This window comes from Pteropus vampyrus, unplaced genomic scaffold (genome assembly GCF_000151845.1).
Source record: "Pteropus vampyrus isolate Shadow unplaced genomic scaffold, Pvam_2.0 Scaffold81, whole genome shotgun sequence".
Lineage (NCBI taxonomy): Eukaryota > Metazoa > Chordata > Mammalia > Chiroptera > Pteropodidae > Pteropus > Pteropus vampyrus.
In genome coordinates, this window is record NW_011888862.1 from 6044562 (window position 1) to 6068003 (window position 23442).

Sequence of the window (23442 nt, forward strand, 5' to 3'; positions counted from 1 at the left end):
AGGGTTCCTAGGCAGGAATTTTGGAAATCACTGCGCACCATGCCCCACCCTCTTGGAATCCATAGTGCACATGAACTTGTTAAAGAAATGTAGCTATTCCACAGTTGAGAAACCTATTTGACTTTAATTATTCAAGTGTTTACCATCCTTGTTTTGCCATGATATCTACTCTTGGCACAGTGGTTTATTAATGTCTCCTAGAGCTGGGGTTCTGGCACATACTATGGACACACTGGCTTACATGTTCTTTGTAAGTAGTACCTACAGCTTTGAATCTGCAAGGATGTGAAAGTTTAGCTCTTTGGTGCTGGTACCATCTGTGTATATATGGCTGGATAAATATTAGGAACAATAGGAGTCTTTTGTAAAAAGATTACATACCTGCTACCTCTTGGGATTCTCAGCTAAGAAGACATGTATGATTCACTCACGGTCATCCTTATGGTGAAACTATTCACTTAAATACAAACTGTACATGTAAAGATGTGAAATTGACCCTCGAGGCATCTCTCCTTTCACCACCATGTGCCACCTTGAGAATATGGTTACATGTTGACTTCTACTTACCCACTTCTTACACCATACTTTCTCTCCATTTATTCTTTCTATGGGCTCTTTCTATGTTTAGTTTCCTCGGTTTTCCACTCCTATTTCCTTTGGCCCCTCCACCTTTCATAATTCTGGAAGGCAAATGTGTCCAGGGAGAGAGAGGACTGGCAGTTGTCATAGCACTGTTTCCTAAACACTGAGCCTGGGCCGCCTCATGCAACATCACAACGTTTCTGATGCTGATTTCTTTATTATTTTTACAGCATCCATGTGCAAAAAGTGCTTCTTTACTCCATTTTCTAGTTTTCTTTTATACTGTGCAATTTGAAATAAAAAATAAAACACATGTACAGGATTAAAAATAAAACCTCTCAACTATAAAGAACAGAATAAAATAAAGAGAAACATGAAAGCCTTCCTCTCCCCTGAGTTTTAGTTTCTCTCCAAAGATAAACACTGATAACAGGTTCATATGTATCATCCCATAAAGATTTTTATTCAATTACCTATGTGTGTGTTTGCATGAATTTCTCTCTCTCTCTCTCTCTCTCTCTCTCTCTCTCGCTCTCTCTGATAAGACACATAATATTCTCTTGCTTTTTAGTTACCTTAATAACAAATCTTAGAAATCTTTCCAGTTCCAAATGAGCTAATCATTCTTTTTATAAGATGCATAATATTTAAAACTCTATAATTTATTGAACCAGTCCCCACTGACAGACCTAGGATTTTATATTTTCTATTTTCTGCATTGTATATTTGTTTACTTATAACTTGGTTTATTCTTGCAAGTATATCTGGGAATTGCCAGTTCAAAGGGTGGTACATTTTCTAGCTGGAGAGATACTGCCAAATTGCTCTCCAACTAAGTTGCAGTATGTATGCTTCTACCTTCTAAGTCTGAGAGCCTTCTTTCTTCCAATCCGTAATAACTCTGAGTATTACCAAGCTTTTAACCTTTGCTCATCTGGAATAAGTCATACAAAGTATATTTACTGATTTAAAATGACAACTCTTATTTTCATTGTGATTTCCTTTATAAACACCTTAGATTACATTCTCTTATTTAATCTGCAAAACGAATAGTGATGGTGTGATTAACATTATTTTCCATGTGAGGAAGCTGATGCTCAAAGAGGGAAAATGACTTACCAAGGCCAAGCAATGAGGGAACAGAGAATCAAAACCAGGTTTCCTAAAAAACAAAACAAAACAACAACAAGAACAATGATAAACAAACAAACAGGTTTTCTGACTCATGATTTAATTTGTTTTCACTAAATTATGTTGTCTCTACAGCAAGGATGTGGGTGGAAACATTGTGTGGGCATGTGTGCATAATGTGGTAGCAGGACTTGAGAAGGGAAGATGATTGAATGTAGGATCTTTCTCTTCTTCTCCAAGCCATTCCTCCTTTATACCTTGGAAAATTCACATTTGAGCCTTAAGTGCTTCCCTTTATATCATTCGCTTGAATTCTCACACTCAGCATTATTATTCCTCGTATGATTCTCAGCCAAATCATTGCTTTATAGATCCCACTGAAATAAAACCAGAGAATATAGAATTAAGTGCCATGTGTGAAATTTAAGTTAGAACCATATAAGAACTTTGTCACCTTGCATCTCCAAAGCACTCAGTACTAGAAGCAGCATAAACAGGCTGCCTCTCCTATCTCTTATTTTCATAGACATATTTGCCAGAAAGATGGGAATATTATACACACTGCTTATTAAAGCCAAGTTGCCCTTGGGCTGATAGCATTGGAGAACCTTCAGGGACTTTAATCTCTACTATTCTCTCCTTGTGATTATTGGTAATTTCTTGAGAGTGAAGGGAGCTACAAGAATTTCTGTCTCGCTAATTCTTGACGAGATGGTGGATTGGTACCTGGCATCCACTCTCACCTCCTTCTAGCATGCCTTCCTGTACTGTATGTAGTGGGGAGGCTAGAAAGCTATAAACTATACTTCTTAAATTCCTTTGCAGCTAGATCCTAGTTGGCAATTAGATTTTGTCAAGTAGATGTAGCTGTGCCTTTTTGAATCAGCTGGGGATTTTTCAGGTTCACTGGTTTTTAGGGACTAAATCTGTGACATAGATTCCACTTGGACAAACTTAAGTCCAGAAAAAAAATTACCAGTTCTATTAGATGACCAATCTTATGTGATAGAGTGTATTTTGAAGTATCTACTTTTAAGATTTCTTATTATCTTATATAATTGGGTATTTTCCAGCCTGTATTTGTTTTTATACAATCCCATTGGCCAGTCTTATTAGGCTTTTTTTTTTTTTTTTGCTAAAACAATTCCAAAATAGCCAACAAACAAAACCGGAACAAAAACTCTACCCTTTCATTTGTAAAAAGGGACATTTTCAGATGCCATATTTCATGGGCTTCATAAATGGATACTTAGCTTATGGGTCATTAACAATTATGAAATGAGTGAAGAGATGGTTTTATTGCTGTTTTGACATCTAGGGTATTTATGTGATGACATCTTTTCTATTGTGACTTGTATGCTCCTGTGAACTTGTCTGTCATACCTTTCCCGGCCTTCACTTGGGCTAGATTTTTGCTTTGAGCTGGAAAAACACAAATACCTAAAACCACACCTCACTACACTGTAATGAAGATCAAAGTGAAAAAATGAAGAATGGCAAGACATCCAGGTGTGTCTTTAAATCTCCAGAAAATTTTGCCTCTGGGGATTCTCCATGCTTCTTACCAGAAAGGGCTTTCCCTTTTACAATGTAAAACACAGTTGCTTCTTTTTCCATTGTAGATGAGGGGTTTTAGTAAAAACTCAGTCTGTTCTCACCTTGGTTTACCTGGGGTGCCCGGTCACCATGTGTATTGGTACTTGCCCAAGATATATAAGAAAGCACTAGAGAGCTTTGGGGTTCATTAAGTGAAGTAAAGGGGTGTGTTTGTCTGTTTTTAGAGTATTAGTTAGATTATCATTTTTTAAAATTAGGAGCCAAGAATGATATTCAATATTAATCTAGTTTATCTCTTACAGTGTGGCTTTGCTAAGTATATTCTCTCTTCCTGTGAAAGATAGGGGCAGGAATGATAAAGGTCAGCATTTATTGAGTGTTTACTTTGTGTCAGGCATAGTGCTAAGTGTTTTATACATACTATCTCATTTAATGCTCCTAGTAAGCCTAAGGTTGGCATTATTATTATTACTTGAATTGTATTTTTAATTGAAGTGAAATTTACATACAACAAAATTAGTCATTTTTAAGTTAACAATTCAGTTGCATTCAGTACATCCACCATGTTGTGCAAGCACCACCTCAATCTAGTTTCAAAATAATTTCATCACCCCCAAAAGGAAATTTTGTACTTGTTAAATGGTTGTGCCCCATTCCACCCTCTTGCAGCCCTGTCAACTACCAGTCTGCTTTCTGTTTCTATGGATTTGCTCATTCTGGATGTTTCATATAAGTGGAATCATACAATATTTGTTCTTTTGTGTCTGACTTCTTTCGCTTAGCCTAATGTTTTAATGGTTAATGCATGTTGTAGCATGTGTCAGTACTTCATTCCTTTTTTATGTCTGAACAAAATTCCATTGTATTGATATGCCACATTTTGTAAATCTAGCCATCCATTGATATACCTTTGAGCTCTTTCCACCTTTTGGCTAATGTGGATAGTACTCTATGAACATGCATGTAAATCTGTTTGTTTGAATACCAGTTTTCATATCTTTTGGGTATATATAAGGTTGGTATTATTTTTATCAATATTTTATGTGGAAACTTGGGTACAGAGAAGCTAAGTATGCTAATAAGGATTGGAGATAGGACTCAAACTCAGAGCTTTCATGTAACCACCATGTTATGATCCTTCCTATACTCATACTACAGTGCTATCTCTAGAATCCTTACCAGAAAACTAATTTATAACAAAGTCTCTTTAGCACTGGCATTGAAAGTCCAGGGGCCATGGATGGAGTTCAGGTGGCATTCCTTTAAAGCATTTACTGTTCTCCAGCAAATCGAGTTGTCAGGAGGCATCCTTCTTTATTCCCAAACTTCAGATAATAGTTATACCAATTTGAATCTATATGGCATGTTACTTTTATAAAAGATTTTTATGTAGGGCTTTCATTTGGTCATTATAACAACCATGTGAGGTTGGAAAAGCCAGCTTTACAACTTGCATCTCTATTTTGCAAATGAAGGACCTGGGGCTCAGAGAGGTCAAGGAATTTTCTCAGAGTCACACAGCTTAAAGATAGGTGATCCAGGGCTTATGCTAAATCTTATATGGTCTAAACGCTGGGCCATGCTGCCTCTCCAATCAGCAATCAGGAGTGGTTAGAAAAGGTATACAAACAAGAGTTAAGCAAAAAGCAGTTATACCAACTGCCTTCTTTAAATCAAAAACCAGCCATAATAAAGGAATGTTATTTTAAAGCAACCATGCCATAGTAATGATAATAGCAACAATAGCCGCAAATGATGATTCCAGCATCTGCACGTATGCTTATTCACGTAGCAAATATAATTCAGCACATAGTAACTTTCTACCAACATTTGTTAATCAGCACCTTAGTATCTTAAATAATCATCATAAAGATTGTCAACCTCAAAAGGTGCATCCCCCTCCCCCAGAGCCTATCTCAGTTTGTCTCTGGCAGCTGTTCACCCTTGGCAACATTGCCCTTGAGCACAAGTAGAAACTGTTATTTTTTCTCTTTTTAAATACTTCCCCTGTCTTCCCATATCATTTGGACCATCTCCCCTTTTTTTCTTTTTAGATGAGGACCCTGGAAACTAAAGATATCAAGTTGGCAGTAAAAGCTGGACTCAGAATTCTGTGTGCCTTTCTAGAACTTCCCAAACTGATTTGCATTCCCTTGGAAGGCCAATCAAACCATACTTTGCCCTAAGTATTGGACATGGACATTTACATAGCCTCCCAATCTGTCTCATTCTTCATCATGGGCTTACTGGTCTGCAGATACCCACCTCCTCCTTTCCTGTTGGCACATTTGTTCAGAAGATGTCACATGGAGATGGGTTCAGTGCTATGAACAGCCATTAATGAGTAATGGGGAAAGCATTGCTTTTTCAAGATGCCTAATACAAACATATGTCCAAGGTTAGCACTGTTTCTATAGCAGCATCCGATGTGATACTTAAATAGTGAGATTATAAATCCAGTGGTGGTGAAGTTGTTTAAATTTTCTCAAGGGGGCCGAAATGACTGGTCTCTCCATTTCCCCTTAGCCACAAGGGACGATTCTGTCCTGATGCATACATTGTTGCATGTAAAAATAAACTCCAGCCTTATTACTCTGACATTTTATTTTTGGATTTTTTGGATGCGGCCATAAGGCTTCAATGGCCAATTTAACTGACAACATAGGTTTATTTGCTTATCAACTCTAGAGCAACAGTCTCCATCAGGTTATTTCATTCCATTTCATAGATGAGGGGTTGGTTTAGTTGCCAGACTTGGAAATGAACCATGTTTTAGATTAAGGAAAAATAAGGAATTGAGGCTGATGCACAAGACATTCGTTCTGGTTGTGGAAGGGCTGGTTGTCTGCAGAATTCTAGCTCTGTGCTTGGCTACGGGTAGTGAAGTGGGATTGCCTTGGCCTTAAGCTCTAGGAGATTAAATGTACAGCAATTTCCTGAAGCAGACTTATCTCTAGGATGAGAGAAGCTATTCTGGGGCCTTAAGTGACCTTGCTTGTGGGTGGGCAGAATGTGACCTTGGATGGAAAGCCTGCATGCCTGGCCCCTTGTTCTCCGTAAGCCACTTACTGCTGTTGAAGATTAAAGGAAGAGACAAATGATCACAGCTGGCCTGCCACCTCTTTGTCTTCACAGACTGGTTGCAACTGGAGGGTGGATGGGGCTGAGTACCACCTTAGGCCTCTGCCACAGTGATTTCTAGTCACTCTTCTGCCCCTAGGGCTCAATATGGGAACTTCTCTCTTGGCTAATCAGAATCTAGCAGAACTAGTGGATTATTCATTTAGCAATGTTTCTCAGGTTTGCCAGATGAGAGAGTCGCCTTTTGAGGGTGGCAGTGGTGGTGGGGTGTTGTTCACCATTAAGAAGCTTCCCAGGCTCTTCTTCTGGAGAGAATTTGATTCAATAGATATGGGTGGGTCTCAGGAATCTGTATTTTAACAAGCCTAGGGTGATTCCTAGGACCCTGCATGCTTGGGAAACTCTGGTTTATAGTAAGAGGCTTTGAAATGTGCAATCCCGCAATCTTGTCTTCTTTTCTTCTGCAGTGTTTTTCTCTTTTTTCATTGTGGCAGGTGCTCATAGGGAGACGACTCATCTCCCTTGGGTTTTACCACTTCAGTGTGCTCCGAAGGGACTTCCATCTGTCAATAACGACATCTTCGGGTCTTCCTGAGGGCTCAGCAGGCTGGAATTAACACCCCCAGGAGCAGCCCTTAAGTGGGGCTGGAGAGAGTTGGTGTATAAATACCCCAGCTCCCTCGCCTCTCAGGTGGGATAAATGTCTTGCACCAGTTCCCAGAATTTCCTAGTGGGATTGAACTCTAGCCACCCACAGTAGTAATGTGCTTGATAGAGCACCCTTTATGGGCTGCCTTTCCTCCCTGTCTTGCTTCCTTGTTTCCTTACTACTGTCCCCTTGCCTCTCAAATAAACTATAGTCAGTTCCACTATAACATGGCACGGGTTCCTAGAAAATCACTGTGCTATGCAAAATTATGCGATAAAAACCACAGGGCTTATGGGATAAATAAGATTAAGGGCAAGACACTTTAAAACTTAGTAGCATGTAAAAAATAAGATGGGAACCTCATAAAAATGGTAGCACAGTTTTACACATGTTATATGGTTAAGAAGTGCATAAATACAACAATGGCTATGGCACTCTACCTAGAAAAAGCTCTGACGGTGGCTTACAGAAGTGGGCACCAGAAGGTTTGCAACTTGTAAGTTACTGTGAAGGGGTGGAAGGTGTGTTTTTAGAAACCAGACAGACAGTTGTAATACCAGGTGTGGATGGTTGGGGCTCCTAAGGTGAACTGAGGTAGCTGGTACATATTTCAGGTATGTGTCTGTGTGTGTTTACTTTGTAAATGTGGCTCCATTTAGCTGGATGCACTTTTCTGTGTTCACCTACTGTTTCTTGCACACAAAATTGCACATAAGCAAACATGAAATTCGCATGCTGCTCAAATTCAATCACATTGGAATGAATTTTCATTTTCACACACAAGTATTAGAGCAAATGACTGTACTTGAACTGATTTCTTTGTCTTGGGGCTTGCTTCCAAACTTAAAGTAATATACCTTATTAATGGCAACTTGATGAAGGTTTTATTTTTTAATTGGATCTTTCTCATGTTGAACTAAGTTCATGTGTCAAACACAAGCCCTTTCACACCTGGATGAGTTCAATAGAGACTGGCTGGATATAGGAGGTAGAGTCTCCAGCCAAAATGTCCCCCAAAGGAGGCTTCATACCCAAGCCACACAGTCTCGCCCACTCATTATCTTGTAACTCTCTAGGGGACTGCAACCCTGTTTTTACAAGTCCTGAAAATCTTTGTTGCCTATTTGCAACTTCTTGGAACCTAAAATCAAATGTCAGATTATGAGCTAGAGCAGAATTCTATGCTCAGCTACTTCCTTTATTAGGAAAAAAAAGATTAACATAGAACATTGGTAGATATATTATTTCCCTGCATTCAGTGCTTCCCAGTAGGTAAAATTACAGCATGAGCTCAGCTCATTCTTAATTTCCCATGGTAGGTTACAAATGGGTTCTTTTCTAGTCTACAACTTCTTTAATCTCAATACCTGATTTCTCCCATGTGTAGCTCTACACAGTCAAGCAACTTATATACCATGTGGCTTATTTGTTTTACTGGTTGTGCTTTGGTTTCAAGTTCTCTGTAGCCTTGATTTTTGACCTGGGCGTGCATCCAGACAGCAAGATCAATGTTTTTCAGAATGTGGACTTCAGACCACCCACATCAGAATCCCTAGGGAGCTTTTTACAAGCACAGCTTCTTGGGCTCCACCCCAGACCTCTTGGGAGTGGGCTCAGAGATCTATTTTTTCTACAAGCTACCTGGTGACACTCATATGCACTAAAAGTTGAAACTCAAAGTTTTAGAACAGTAGGTCTCGACTGGGGCCAATTGTGCCCCAGGAACATTTGGCAATGTCTGAAGACATTTTCGGTTGCCACAACTCAGAAGGGAGTGCTACTGACATCTGATAGGCAGAGGCCAGGGATGCTCTTAACATCCTATAAGGCACAGGACAGAGCCCACCACAGAGAATGATCTGACTCCAAATGTCAGTAGGCCAAGATTGAGAAACCCTCGTTTGGACCCTTAGGGATTTCTCCAGAGTCTGCTGCACTTATAGGGCTATTTCTTTTGTCATTATTTTCCTTGGTTCCTTCACATCTGGGTGGTTTAGTAGTGACAAAGTTCTCTAGATGAGCAGAAATGTGCATACTGGGCATACTAGAAGCTTCACATAGATAGAATCAGGGTGATGAGGGTGATAGCTGACTCTCTTAAAGATGCCCTCTCCAGCATCCATGAGTTGAACTATAAATTGGGGCAGCTCAAGTTATCCTAAGATTAAGGGCTCTTGCAGAGTTAGAGCAAATAACACAAATTTGGAGATGCAGAAATGGGCTTTTCTTCAGTTTTTATTACCTAAGTGATACATAACATGGTACAGTGAAAGCTAGCCCTATTCATCACCTAGAACAGTGCCTGGACTGGTATTTCCATTCTTTATTTGTTATTGACCCTTGTTTACTGAAAGATCTGGAATTAACTTCTAAATTATCTAGTCAATATCTTTTCAACATTGGGAATATTCCATTTTATCAAGAATTTCTGAAAACTGGCAATTCATGTATAACATAAATGGTAATCTATAATAAGAATCTATATTATATCCCAGGTTATATGTATCTCCATATAAACCTATAATTAAATGATAAAGTTTATCAGATAATATACAAAATAGGATGTTTTGAATGATAATTAGTGATATTTTACAAGTTCATGTATATTATTTAAATGTCTTGTATATGCTCTGGTTGAATGTGGAACCTCTTTCACGTGTAGCCTGTTAAAGTTCGGAAAACTTTGGGATATTTTTAAATTATTGAAATGTCAACAAGGTTTGGATAATTATAATACCTAACATATATTGAGCACTCATAGCTGCCAGATGTTGTTCTAAGTATCACACATTTATTTTGCTCATTTAATCCTCACAACAACTCTATAGGCTAGAAGTATGATTATTACCATTTTATAGATGAGGCTAAATACCAAGGACATGCAAATATCCAGGCGGCCAAACTACAATTGGAACCCACAAAGTCTGGGTTCTTGACCCAGATTTGCTTTAACTTCTTCAAGTGTAGTCAACAACTTGTCACCTCTGACTTGAAACAAGTAGAATAAACATTAAAATGATTCTCTTAGTCCAGTACTGTCCAGTGTAAATAGAACATGAGTCAAATATGTAATTTAAAATTTTCTAGGAACCATTTTTTTAAAGACGTAAAAAGAAACAGGTGAAATTTATTTTGATAACATATTTTATTGACCCAACATACCCAAAGTATCATCATTTCAACATGTGTTCACTATAAAATATTATTACTGAGATATTTTACATATTTACATTTCACATGTGGCTAGTGGCCACCATATTGGACAGTGCAGCCTTAGCTGATACTTGGCGAGAACCTTTAGGCTTTGAGAATTGAGTCTGAATGATTTTTGAAAGGCAGACGGCTGGTTTTCCAATCCTGCTTAGCTCAAGTCAGAGAGACACTTTAAATGTCTCTCCATATTCTGACAGAGTTCTATGGCTATTTCTGTCCAGAGGCAGCCCTCTACAAATTGGCCCAAGCATTTATACCCTCCTTCACAACTCAATAATATTTAACTGCAGTTATACCCTCCTTTGCACATTCAACAATATTTAACTCTCAACAAAGATTCTTGAAAGAAGATTTAACTTCCAAGTGTATGTGCATGTGCGTGCATGCACACACACATACACTGACCATCTTTGTTGTCAATGTACACATTTCATTGGATCAAGGATTCAATACATATATGGGAAGGGAGAAATGTTTTATGTGTGCTTCTGTAATACCTTCCTTTGCCTGGCTGACCTTTCAAGATTCACGTAACTGCTATCTTAGCCCCATGTGATTTAAATGGTGTGTGTGTGTGTGTGTGTGTGTGTGTGTGTGTGTGTGTACACATACATATACCCAGCAGTGGGAGTGTATAGATCTACACCCTAAGAACAAATAAGCATATTGTGGGCTAGCTCAGAACCCTAGTAGAGCTCCCATGCTTATCTAATAATGGCTTCATGAAAGCTTCATGAAAGACATCAGTTCAGAAGAGTGTGGAGTTGTTTTAAAGTTTTGAAGAGCAAGTGTGTTTTGTGTAACTTTCTAGTAGAAAACAGCAATTCCTGATTACTGAATAAAATGCACAGAGGTACCCTTGAACACTCCGACAGGCCAACAAGAGCATCAGCCATTGGTATTGCCAACTTTTTCTTAATTAAATTCATGGGGGCAATTGGCCATTCTAAAAAAAAAAACACCCATATTTACACAGTGAGAAGATCATGGATCAAAGGTTTTAGTCTTGACCTCTGCCATTAACTAGCTATATGACTTCCATTTCTCTGGGATAAGAAAGGGAAGTGGGATCAGATTTCAATCCAGGATGCACATTAGAGTCATTAGGGAGTGTTTTTAAAAATGCTGATGCCCAGACCCAATTCCAGACATCAGAATCTCTGGAGTTGGGGCTGTTTGTGTTGTAAATGAGCCCTCCCTTTTTTTGGTGGAAAATTAGAGGGGGAGAGAGAAATGTAGGTGTCTAATTTCAAATGCCGCTTGTTTGTAATGTAAGAGAGAGATAAAATATATATTTTTAACACCTGCAGCACCCGGTCTCCCTAGGTGGTCTCCCATCCAAGTACTAACCAGGCCCGACCTTGCTTAGCTTCTGAGATCAGACGGGATCAGGCATGTTCAGGGTGGCATGGTCGTAGACTATTTTATTTGAATTTCAGTTAGGCCCTTTCTAGTCTCAGAAAGGAATTAAGGTGTCAGGGTAAGGGAACTAATGTTGGATATTTCCATCTTTCTCTCTTGAGAAGAGCTTCATAGAGAAGGGAATGCTCTGGTATGTTTAGTCCACTCTAGAGCATAGATGAAATCAGAGAATTCCAAGGGTGGGTGATTGTGCCGGTCAGGATAGGCTTGGAAACAAATGACCCCCAAACCTCAGTGCCTTACAATAGAAGGAGTTTATTTCCTGCTTATAAAAAATGTCCATCATGAGTCATCTGCAACTATGTCCTCCATCACCTTCACTCCAGGACTGAGGCTGATGGGATCAGTCTCCACCTAGAGCACTGCAGATCCGAGGGGTAAATGGGGAAAAGAAAATGGTGAATCATACAGTTGTTCTTAATGCTTATGCTCAGAAATGACACACAGCATTTCTGTTTATACTTAATTGGCTATAGGAAGTCATGTGGCCCAGCCAACTTTGAGTTCAACAGAACAGTGATGGGGATGTGTCAGCCCTCTGCACGGACAAGGCTGAGAACAAAAATACAATCCGCCACAGCAGTGAAAAACACTATTAAGAGAGAGTGTCACAAACTCTCAGCTACCCAAGGACTGCTCAAGTGGCCACAGTCCAAGGTTAGCTAATAGCTGGCATGGCCTGCCTCTTTTTTCCCCCTCAGTGGTCTACTGGAGCTCATTTTCACCCAACACACCAAACAAAAGCCCCTGAGGCATAATGTAGCAGTAACTCCTATCAGGCTGGTCTCTGCTGACCTTTGACCTTTTCAAAATCCTTCCGTCTGCTGAAAGATGCTTGTTTGCTCCCCATGTGGACTTTCTGATGACTCCAACAAAGACTTAGGCTGGGCGCAGCCTATCCAGTTGTTCTTTATTTTCTGTAGTGGTAATGAGTGGTGGTGGTTGGCAACATTGGTTCTCAAATTTGACTGCACTCTGGAGTCACCTGGGGAACTTTCAAAAATACTGATGTCTACGTCCTACCTCAGGGAGTCTGATTGGATTGGTCTTGGGTGCAGCCTGGGCCTGCATGATGCTAATTCAAACTCTGAGAACCTGTGGTTGAAAGCACCTGCTTCTGATCCAGCTGCCACCTGGGTTCAGAACTTGATTTCTCCATTTCTCAGCTGTGTTGCTTTGGCTCAAGTTGCTTTCTCTTCTGCTTGGTTTTGGTAGACTTTTATTCTGATGGCTATAAAAGAGGTGGATAAAGCAATAGGCTTTGTACCTAGGTCCTAGTAAGTGCTTGATAAGGATAATGATTTCTGTTGTTGTGATTCTTGTTACCCTGCTGCAGCATGCTTCCCGCACTTCACCAATGCCTCCTGGAAAAACCAGCTGTTCTAATAGGTTGGCTGGTGAAGTGGTGTGTTGTAAAAGCCACACTGTGCTATTAAACATGATTGCATTTCACGATGGTCTACGTTATGGGAATGAAGGCAGCTCTGGCTTTCCCTGACTCCTCAGAGCCTCAGAGAAGAAAAACACCTCAGCCCCTCTGTGGGCCCTCACCAGTCATTCCCCTGTATGCAGCATGGAAGGCTCATTTGGGAGAAGCTTTTATGGTAAAACAAAAAAAGAATGAAAAGCAATGATTTCGAAATGTCTTTCCATTGCTTTGCTGCTCATTTTACTTTCCCACATGAATGAGCAGGCTGTTTAGAAGCCGGGAAGGCAATGTTTCGCCTCCTCCCAGGGTCTTACACAACCTGGAGATTTGGGCCAGCTGGTCTCAGACCGAGTTGTGCTTGCACACACACCATCCCTGGATGTCCCTGCATGTGTTTGGGTTTCACTTTGAAATAAAACATGATGCATGAGAAGTGCTGGAAAGGGGCTGGTTAGTGACCAGCTTAAAAGAGTTCTAAACCCTTGCTTCTAGATATTAGTCATGTTTCTTTGTGGTTAACAATAACCCGCTAAGACCACCGTCCTGAGAGACTTCTCTTAGGGAGGAGGAGACTGTCACTGTGATACCTCCCATCCTTGTTTCTTTTAAAATAAGCACGTAGGACTGCTCGGCCTTTTAACATTTATTTGGCAAGCTTCTTGCCTCTGAGTCTCTCAAGTTCTGAGATAAAACTCCCCCTCCCATTTTTGGTTAGTTTTTAATAATTTAATGAGCAAATGTCAAGACTTATATTTCTGTTTACAGGAGCTATTTCCTGATAATTTCTAATTCTTTGCATATGACACACACACATCAGAAAGTTAGTTCCATTTGACATTTGTAAATTTATGGGAAGTCTCATCTTTGTAGACATTTAAAACTTGGCTGCACCCATTGAATTCACCCTAGGGAACAATTTTGCAAGGGTCCCTGAAGAAGTAGGCCAGATGACCAATAAAATGCCACTTCTGGAAATTTAGATTTCTGTAAGGCTTTGACGAGAACAGTATTTTTAATTTTGTTTTTTTGTTTTGTTTTGTTTTTTGTTGTCCCACAAACATGGAAAACAGGAATGTCTCCGAGTGATTAAGATCTAAGAGTGGATAATGAAAGCACAGACAGTGATAGTCTCACTGACTGCCAAGAAAGCAAGTTCTTTAGGGACTTGGGGCTAGCTCGAAGGAGAACGTAGATTGCTCATATTCTATTTAGACAGAAAGGAGAATTGCTGGACCTGAAACATTTTACCCCTTTTTAGCATTGCTTCTAGAGTTGTGGCCTTCTAGCTGGGCTGGCTGCAGGGTATCATGTTGAAGGAAATGTTGAGAGGAATTGTAGAAGAGAGGGAGAGGGTGGATAGATGGAAGGAAATTCATAATCTGTAAATGAAACTTTCCTAAAAATGACTAGAAAGCGGAAACACATTTCCATGTGTTCTAAATAATGCCATCATTAATGGGATGAGTTTTTGCAAGCATGACCCCTCTTTCATAATTGAAGGTGTGATTTCAAGATGGGGAATAGTGGAAGTAGAAAATGCTTTTGTTTACTGAACTGGGATGCACCCCCAGCCACCACCCCCTTCACTTGTGTGTGTATTTTAGAGCCTGGTATCTCAAAGTGGAGACTATGGAACCATCAGCACTGGTATCACCAGGGAGCTCATGAGAAATGGAGACTCAGCCCCAACTCAGATGGACTGCATCAGAACCTGAATTTCAACAGGAGTCTGCGGTGGGTGGTTTGTATGCATAGTACAGTCTAGGAAGCATTACTCTTGGATTTTTAAAGAGCTACAGACACTTCTCTTGCTGGAGTGACTCTCTGTAACCCAATCAGGACACATGCAGGGGCCCGATTTGACCCTCCCTAAGGAGCTCAAAGCTAGACGCTGGCTGTGTGCTCTGCCATCTCATATCCATGGTGGAAACAGAAAAGCTCTGCTCCAGAAAGTTTAATTGGAGGAATGGCAAGAGTAGATGGCAGGGGATCAGTTTGAGACTCCTTTTGTTGTCATGTATGACCCATGAGATCTTGAAGAATTAAACTTGATTCTCCTGTTTCTGTATGTTTTTGCCACTGAAGAAATCTCCAGTAAATTCTGCCTCAGCCCTCTGCTCATTATCCCCTCACCCTTTCCCAACAAGTAATTATTATGTCTAATGCATTATATATTTCCAAAAGTGAGATGGTAGTTTTACTGGCTTAATTTTATTTTTTCATTCATTCATTCAATTCATTGTGCAAAACGAAATGTATTTTTATTTACTAGAGCTTAATTTAAAATATCAACCTGGCTAAGGCCAGGTCACCATAGCTGAAGCAAAATGGAAGATTAAGAAAAGCCTCTATTTCACTGAATGACCTTGGTAAATCAGGGTTCAGTTTCAATTCTCTGGATAATTGCCTCATTGCTGTTTTGGTTTGGCAGAGGAAGCAGGCTGCATGCTCATCCCATAACTGGATTTTGTCAAAGCCAGGACACCTTGGCCTCTTCTCTCCTGAGGGCTATGGAGTGAGGCCCAGGCTTGGAGGACAGAGACAGATAGACCCTGTGCCACAGCCACCTCAGCTCTCGGGCCACTTAGGAGATAGAGTCCATTGTTCTCTGTGGCATTTCAAGGTCATTTTTCCTGAATCTCTACTATCTCCTCTTTGACCCCCAGTCGCCTGGAGCAAGCTCTGACATTAGACTGTGGATTCTGGCCTCAGATAAATGCAGTGGCTTTTCCAGCCACCTGACTATCATGTTGGGTGGGTGGGCCTTGCGGGGAACTGACTCGGGAATGTTCTGGCCTTGGCTGTTTCAGGATGGTTTGGTCTGGTGGATACCATAGCCTCTGAAAGGAACCTATTTAAGGAGTGGGGAGGGGACTCTGTGCCAAGCCTACAATTTTCCCCTGTGGTGTTCAGACACATTCACTCAAATAGTAGCCCGAAGCCTCTGAGAAGCAGCCCAGAACCCTCTGTGGTCCAGGTTTCAGGAGCTGCAGCTGCCTGGGTGTGGTGGCTCTTCTAAATTTCCCGGTGCTGCCATCTGGAAAACCTGGAGTGGACTTCTGTTCAGACCTAGCTCAGAGCAGATATGGGCTTGCCTGAAGCCAATACTTTGTGAAATGTTGCTTCAGGGGCCCGGAAAATTAACTTCTGACTTTGGCAACTAGCCTGTGAGGAGCCATCTTGTAACACTGTCCCCAAATCTTTCTTTCTTTTTCTTAAAATAATTCCTCTCAAAGTTACATGAGAAACCAGCCACTTAATACCTAGTAGCTGAGGTTGGGGAAGTAATATGGCTCCCTGCTGTAGTTATGATGGATCTTTTTCTCAGGTGCCTGCTTGGTCACAACTAGAAGTGAGGTTGGCGCTCTAGAGGTCAGAGATCATCTCTGGGATTACTTTAACCAAGGCTTGTTGGGAAGAGAATGGATAGGGAAGACTCTTCAACTGAGAAAACTCACATTGGTGACTGTCCTTTGAGGACTTGTCCTTCGCAGCCAGCAAGATGATTCTGTCGCTGTCTGAGCATCATGAGTCTGGAAAGTGTATTCACGGAGGTGGAATATGGCAAGCAGGGGTGACAGCAGAGAAGTCCAACACACCTGGTGGCTCCACCTGGAGCCAGGCAAGAGCTGGGGCACCATGGAGCTGAATCATAGGGCCCGGCAGGACTCTAGCCATGGTAGAATGCAAGAATCCTGGAAAAGAAACTGAGATAGCAACCCAGTCAAGTGGCTGGGCAGATAACAGCAAGGAGGAAACTCGGAAGCAGTGACAGAGACTCGGTTTTCCCGCCAGGGATTTCCTTCCTGGGTCCAATCTGCCCAGGGATGGCTCAATCTGTCTATACCACAAGATTGCTTATTCTCACTGAGCAGGTGAGGAAACTGAGGTTTGGAGCAGCCATGAAACCCACCCCCAGGCGCCTGACAGTCCAGAGGCAGAGCCAGTAATGGAGACAATTCCTCCAGACGAGCTGACATCAGCAGATTTTTCCACAAAAGGTATAAGTTGGTCTAGATAAGGTGGCATCCAACACCCCAAGACAGCATCTTGGAACCTTTGAATTTTCTACCCATCCCTCTGTTGCCTCCCCAGGTCCTCTCACACCTCAATAAAAGCACAGTCATGTCTATTTCTCTGGACAGTGCCAGCAAAGGAACTATAGCCTCCAACCAACACAATGGAGAACCCACAGGAAGATAATGTTCAAAAAGGATTGAACTGTGGCCTGGAATGGTTTCAGTTTCCTGACCTTCAAGGCACACAGTGTCCTGGAGTGCCAGGGGCCTGTGGTCACAAAAGCTCCAGCTCAGAAGAGATTAAGAGGGTGTCCTCTCTGAAGAAGGCTCTGGAGGGTGCCACAGATGGTGGGTGGGAAGGGATTGACTAGTCTGCGGGGCCCAGCCTTGCTGTGTCCACCACTGGCAAACCTCCAACTCTATGATATTGTTTTTCTGTTTTACTTTTTATTTTGAAGAAATCCAAAATTATATAGGAAGATTGCATGAATAATACAATGGACTCCTATATTCCTTTACCTAGATTCCCTGCTGTATTTGTTTTGTCTCTCTCTCTCTCCACACATGTGTGTGTACACACACACACAGACACACACAGACACACACACACACACACACACACACACATTCATGTATGTATTGTAAAATTTTTCTGCACTATTTGTGAATGGGCTGCTGGCATCAAACTTCTTTTGCCCCTTACATTTTCTAAGAACAAGAATATTCCCTCACATAACTACATACAGCTATCAAATTCAGGAAATGTAATATCAATTTAATATTTTTATCTAATCTGTAATCCATATTCAAATTTGCCCCAATAATGCCCTTTATAACAATTTTCTTATGGCTCATAAGCTAGTCCTGGATCCCCATTGCATCTTATTGTCCTGTCTCTTTAGTTTCCTTTAATCCAGAATAGTATAGAAGTCTTTTTATGTCTTTTACGACCTTGACATTTTTTGACTTTGACCAGTTATTTTATAGACTGTCCCTTAATTTAGGTTCCCCTGATGTTTCCTCATGTTTCAATTCAAATTTATGCATCTTTGGCTGGAATACCAAATAAAAGTGGTGTAAATGATTTGTCCTTCTTTGGGGACCATATCAAGATGTACGGGTGTCCATTTGCCCCTTATTGGTAATGTTAGGTTTGATCGCTTGGTTAAGGTATTCTCTGTGTAGTCACTCTTTTTCCTTTTGTAATAAACAAGTATAATTCATAGGAAGATACTTTGATATTATGTCAATATCCCACTCTTCATCAAACTCTTTCCACCTAGTTTTAATATTCATTGATGAGTCTTACCTGAATAATAGTTCACTCTGATGGTTGCGTCCATCATCCCTTCTATATTTGTGAATCCAAAATAGTCCTTAATTGGGTAGGAAAGCACATCTACCCTGCAGAGGTTGGTAGCTGAGCTCACAGGGAGGAAGAGCCTTGACTGATAGCTCTTATAAAGCCGCCTTGGTCTGTTCGGTGTGTTTTGATACATGTAGAAACACATTTTGGAAATACTTATCATATATATACTAGATGACTTTTAAATAGCTTTTTAAATGATTTACAAAAATGTAAAATTTTAGTTACATATGTTATAATTTATATTCGTGGCATCTACTTAGAAATATTGCACCCGGATCTTTTACACAGTATTGGTAACAGAAAGTTGATCATGACGAGAGTATTAATAATACCTTTTCACCATGTGAACTCTGCTCCAGAGAAGGGAAAATTAGAGAGATTGTTTGAACTATGAGAACAATGGTTGGACTGAAAAAGGAAAACTAGCTATTGGAAGCAGATGAGTTAAGTAAAACATAAATTTCCAGGAATATTTCAAATTGCTATGTGGAAGCTCTTGGGGTGAGGGCAGGAACAGTGAATGACATTGCTTGGAATTTTGGTTTTTTACTGATTTAATTCAAAATGAATCCTTAATCAGTTTCAGCCAGTTCATTTTGGTCCAGTTTTTGCAGCTATTTACTGTTGTTTGTGGAAGGGGTTTCTAGGGTTAAACCTCTGATTGTTTCTTTACTGGGGCTGGAATATTAAGTTCTTGGTCTTGATTTTCATCTTTTCAAATAGTTCTGTACAGTCCATTGTAGGAACAAAGAAATAGTGGGAAAATTTGGGAGGTTTCTCAGCTCTTATATGTTGTTACAACACTGGTTGTTACAGTTCCCATTAAGGTAACTGTTTTCAGAACAGCACTGAAAGCTGTAAGTGGACATGAAGGAAAAGCAGCTGTTTTCCATAAAACCTACAAATGAACAAATGCTAGTTACTTCTGTGATGTGTGATCTGGAGCTGTCTTTCCTTAAGTGCGTATGTTCCCTGGAATGTGCATGTGTGCACACACAGAAGAGAGAAAAGGGAAAGAGAGAGTAAGCCCGTGGTTGAATAAGTTTCAAAAACACTGCAAATCCTAACTCCTTTTTAGAGAATCATAAAGCAAAAGAATATAGTCAATGCTCTGAATGATATACCTTTGAGGGGGAAAAACCACCCCAAATCTTAGTGGCTAAAAACAACAAATGTATATCTAGTCTGTGGTTGAGCTGGGTGGTTGTTTCCATTTGGGCCTGGCTTGGCCCATCTTAGCTAGGCTGTATGATGTGTCCACAATCAATTGGCAGGTCAACTGGGGACTGACTGATCTAGATTGGCCTTATCTTGGGTGTTTCTCCCTAGGGCGTTCTCTCATCCTCCAGCAGGCTAGCCTGGGCTTGCTCACATGGTGGTCACAGGATTCCAAGCATGTGGGCAAAAGTATGAAAGGCCTGTTGAGACCCATGCTTAGAACTCATATGATGCCCACTTCGGTTGCAATGTATTGCCTAAGCAAGTCACATAACCAAGCCTAGATCCAGGGGTATTGAAAATAGACTCCATCTCTTGATGAGAGGGCCTGCAATATCTCAAACGAAAGGGTGGAGATACCAGGAAGGAAATGGTTGGAGTCATTTTTACGATCTAGAGACCAACTAAATATATGACTATTATTTTTATGTGCATTTCTGGGTTTAGGATAATTTATAGGGAAGGAGGAAAATGAGATACAGATAATTTATAATTGTACAAGTTATATAAAAAGTTTTGGTTTAGATTTAATGAGTTAATTCACATAAAGAGCTTTGAATTAGCATGTAGTAAGTGCTCCATAAGTGATGATGATGTTATTATTATCATGAGTGGGTATGGTACATGAGGTCCCAACCTGCCTTGAAATGAAGCTGAGGATTAACTTGACAGTAAAGGGAACCAAGTTTCAGATTCGTTCACAAAATGGATAATCAAGTAAATTGCAAAAACAATCTAGAGTGCAGACCAGATGTTTTCCTCTCAGGAGCTGAAGGCTGGAAGATATGTCCAGTTTTACCTTTTCTGACCAGTTCACCCCATTTGGCTTGTTCTGTTGTAAGGTCTGAGCTTGGCAGTTTACTGCTAAACTGGAGTTTGTAATAAAGAGGGTATCTAGGTGTGAAGATTGTTTACTCAAGACTTTTTCTTTGTTTATTTTATTAGCCTTTATTAAGTGCATTGGAGCCTAAGAGGCTTTCTACAGTGTCCTTTGTTATATGATAAAGGCAGCATTTAACTTTCCAGTGACCGATTTGGCTCCTGAATGATAAAGGGAGAAGGTCTCTGCCAGCTTCCCTGGTCTGTCCCTTCCAGGCACCTGAGGGAGCAGTCCACCACCTGATGCCAAATGTCCTTGAATTTGGCCAGTGCTCTTGACTCCAAGCTGGGGACGGAAATCTTTGCCTCTATTTCCCCTTTCACTTTACTTCATGGTCTCAGCAGCTCCTCTTCCCCTACTTGCGCAAAGCTCTCTGCAGTTAGCATAAACAAATCTCAAGCTGTTTGTATGTGTGTCTGGAAGAAAAATTCTCTGAGGATTAAAAGCAGACACACTAGAGGGAGTTCTCCCTTGTACTTTAATCACTTCAGGCTCCTATGTGTTGACAGAAAGTTTTGTTAGTCTTCAAGTTTAAAGAAAGGAACATTCAGGGGTGGCATTTGGAGTTTTTTATTGCTTGGAATTCTTAAAGTAAGTTAGATAAGATATCTGCTGAGCCACAAGACACTCCCTTCTAAATAAGCTTCACTGTTCCTTTTATGAACTCACTGCTACCTTCAAAGGGACCCAGAAGCATGGTGAATTCTTGGGTTGGAAACTCTACCCACTGGTCTGATCTGCAAGTTGAATTTGAATTTAAACTCTTCTTGGCTAAAGCCTGTGTGATATTCCTCCTCTCTGAGCCTCTGCTTTCCATCTCTATATTTCCTCCTTCTCTTTTCTTTCTCTACTCTACCCCCAAAGTAATTGCTGCCTGTTGACTTGTTCTACTATTTCCTCTTGTTCTCAACTGGAGGGCGATTCTGCCCCCAGTCCCTGTTTGGCTCATTCCATCCTGGAGAGGGCTGTTCTAGGTCTAGTATAGGTTACATCATCCCACTTTTATATAACTAAGACCCACAGAATGAGAGAATTTTTCCTTGGGGGTTCTACTGACCCTTGAATCTTTGAGTACATGTGAATAACTGGGTCATTTCAGCACTGAGAATTCATAACAGAACTCCTGGCTCGGGGTTGGTTTGGGTGGCAGCTATGCTGGATTTACCCACAAGGGAACTTCATGGCAGCTAATCTTTGACTCTTCTATGAGGAACTAATTTTCTCTGGGACTGCTGACTGACTAACTTCTTTTTCAAAGACTGCTTATGTGGCTTTAGGGTAGAATTGCTGGCTTTTAAAAAAGGAAGGAAAAAAAGAAATTAAAACACCCATACTTTAAGGCAACCCCTATGAATATATGTTACACTGGAAATGCCCCATTTCTCAAATATTTATAAATATATGGTGTCCTCGGAATGTTCCAGATATGTCATTTGGGAAAGTTAAACAGCCCTAGGCCACCATCCTTCTTCATAAGCATAGTATATTGCAACCAACACCAGATTGACAGCTGTTATACCCAAGGAATGGTGACAGGTTGACCTGTGCATACCAGGAAGTGTCAGACCTGAGACCATAAACTGGCCACATCTCTTTCACAAGCTACACATTTCCTAACACCAGTCCTGCAGGAATATTGTCTTTGAGATTGCCATTCCCGGGATATCTCCTTCTGGCTTTTCCCTCTTTTCCTCTCTCTAAGATCATTTCATTAAACATGTAGCAACATCTCTTGAGTGCCTACTGTGTGCCAGGCACTGTTCTAGCCATTGGAGAGGTAGCAGTGAACACAGCCATCAGAGCTTCTGCCTTCCTGGAGCTGACACCCTACTGGGAGAAAAATATGATACAGAATAGACAAAATGATGGGTGGTAAGATGTCAGATAGTGATAAGTGCTATAAAAACAAATGAAGCCGGCTAAGGGGATAGCGTATAGAATGTGGTAGGGAGGGACTAAATGAGATCTCTCAGAAGAGGTGACATTTGAGCAGAGGCTTGAATGAGGCAGAGGAGCCAGTCCTGTGAGGCTCTCTGGGGAACAGCATTCTAGCAGAGAAAAGAACTGGACCAAAGGCCCTCAGCTTAACAGAGGCACTTGAGCACTGTGTGTGGGTTAGATATTTGGAGGCCATACCCCATGCAGAGAGCCAGTTGGGAGTTCATTGCAAGAGTCCAAGAGAGAGATGCTGGCAGCTTGGACTTGCCTACCCTCTCAAGCTTCCAAGGTCCCTCCATGACCAGTGGGGGTCTTTGATATTCACTCCCTTTGGGTACAGGAATTTTGAGAGGTGAAGTAGCCCTTTGCAATCTGTGCAGTGATCTTCAGCTCTGTCCATCTTTAAAATGTCTTCCTGGGGTATACTGAGAAATCTTCAGAGCCACCCCAAGATGCTGAGGAGGACGTGTATTCTTCTAGAGCCAAGAGAAAAAGGGCTTTGACTCTGTCTATATTCCTAGAGAAGGGCTAAAGCTAAACCAGATCTTCCAGAGGCCTCTTATGTCTCTTTCCATATTCTCTTCTCTCTTGGCCTCTACCTTCCCTTGTGTCTCCCTCTATTTCCATTGAACCTCTCACCACTGCCTCTCTCACGTCCACTTCTATAATGAAGACTTTGTACCAAGCATACCTCCCCATCCCACCCAGATCAAACATTCTTTTTGAAACCACACTGACTAACAGGATGATTATCCTCTCCCTCCCTCCCTCCCTCTCTCCTTCCTTCCTCCCTCCCTCTTTTCCTCCCTCCCTCCCTTTCTCTCTCCCTTCCTTCCTCCCTCCATCCTCCTTCCTCACTTTCTTTTTCCTTCCTTCCTTCCTTCCTTCCTTCCTTCCTTCCTTCCTTCCTTCCTTCCTTCCTTCCTTCCTTCCTTTAGCAGGAAAGTTACATAG

General features: G+C 41.0%; 1 protein-coding gene and 1 pseudogene across 1 annotated transcript in view; one reads left to right on the forward strand and one right to left on the reverse strand.

Annotated features, from left to right (window-relative positions):
- NHS (NHS actin remodeling regulator) overlaps positions 1-23442 on the forward strand; it is a 336905-nt gene that overhangs the window by 122593 nt on the left and 190870 nt on the right. The window lies entirely within an intron of this gene.
- LOC111741803 lies at positions 11515-11633 on the reverse strand (annotated as a pseudogene).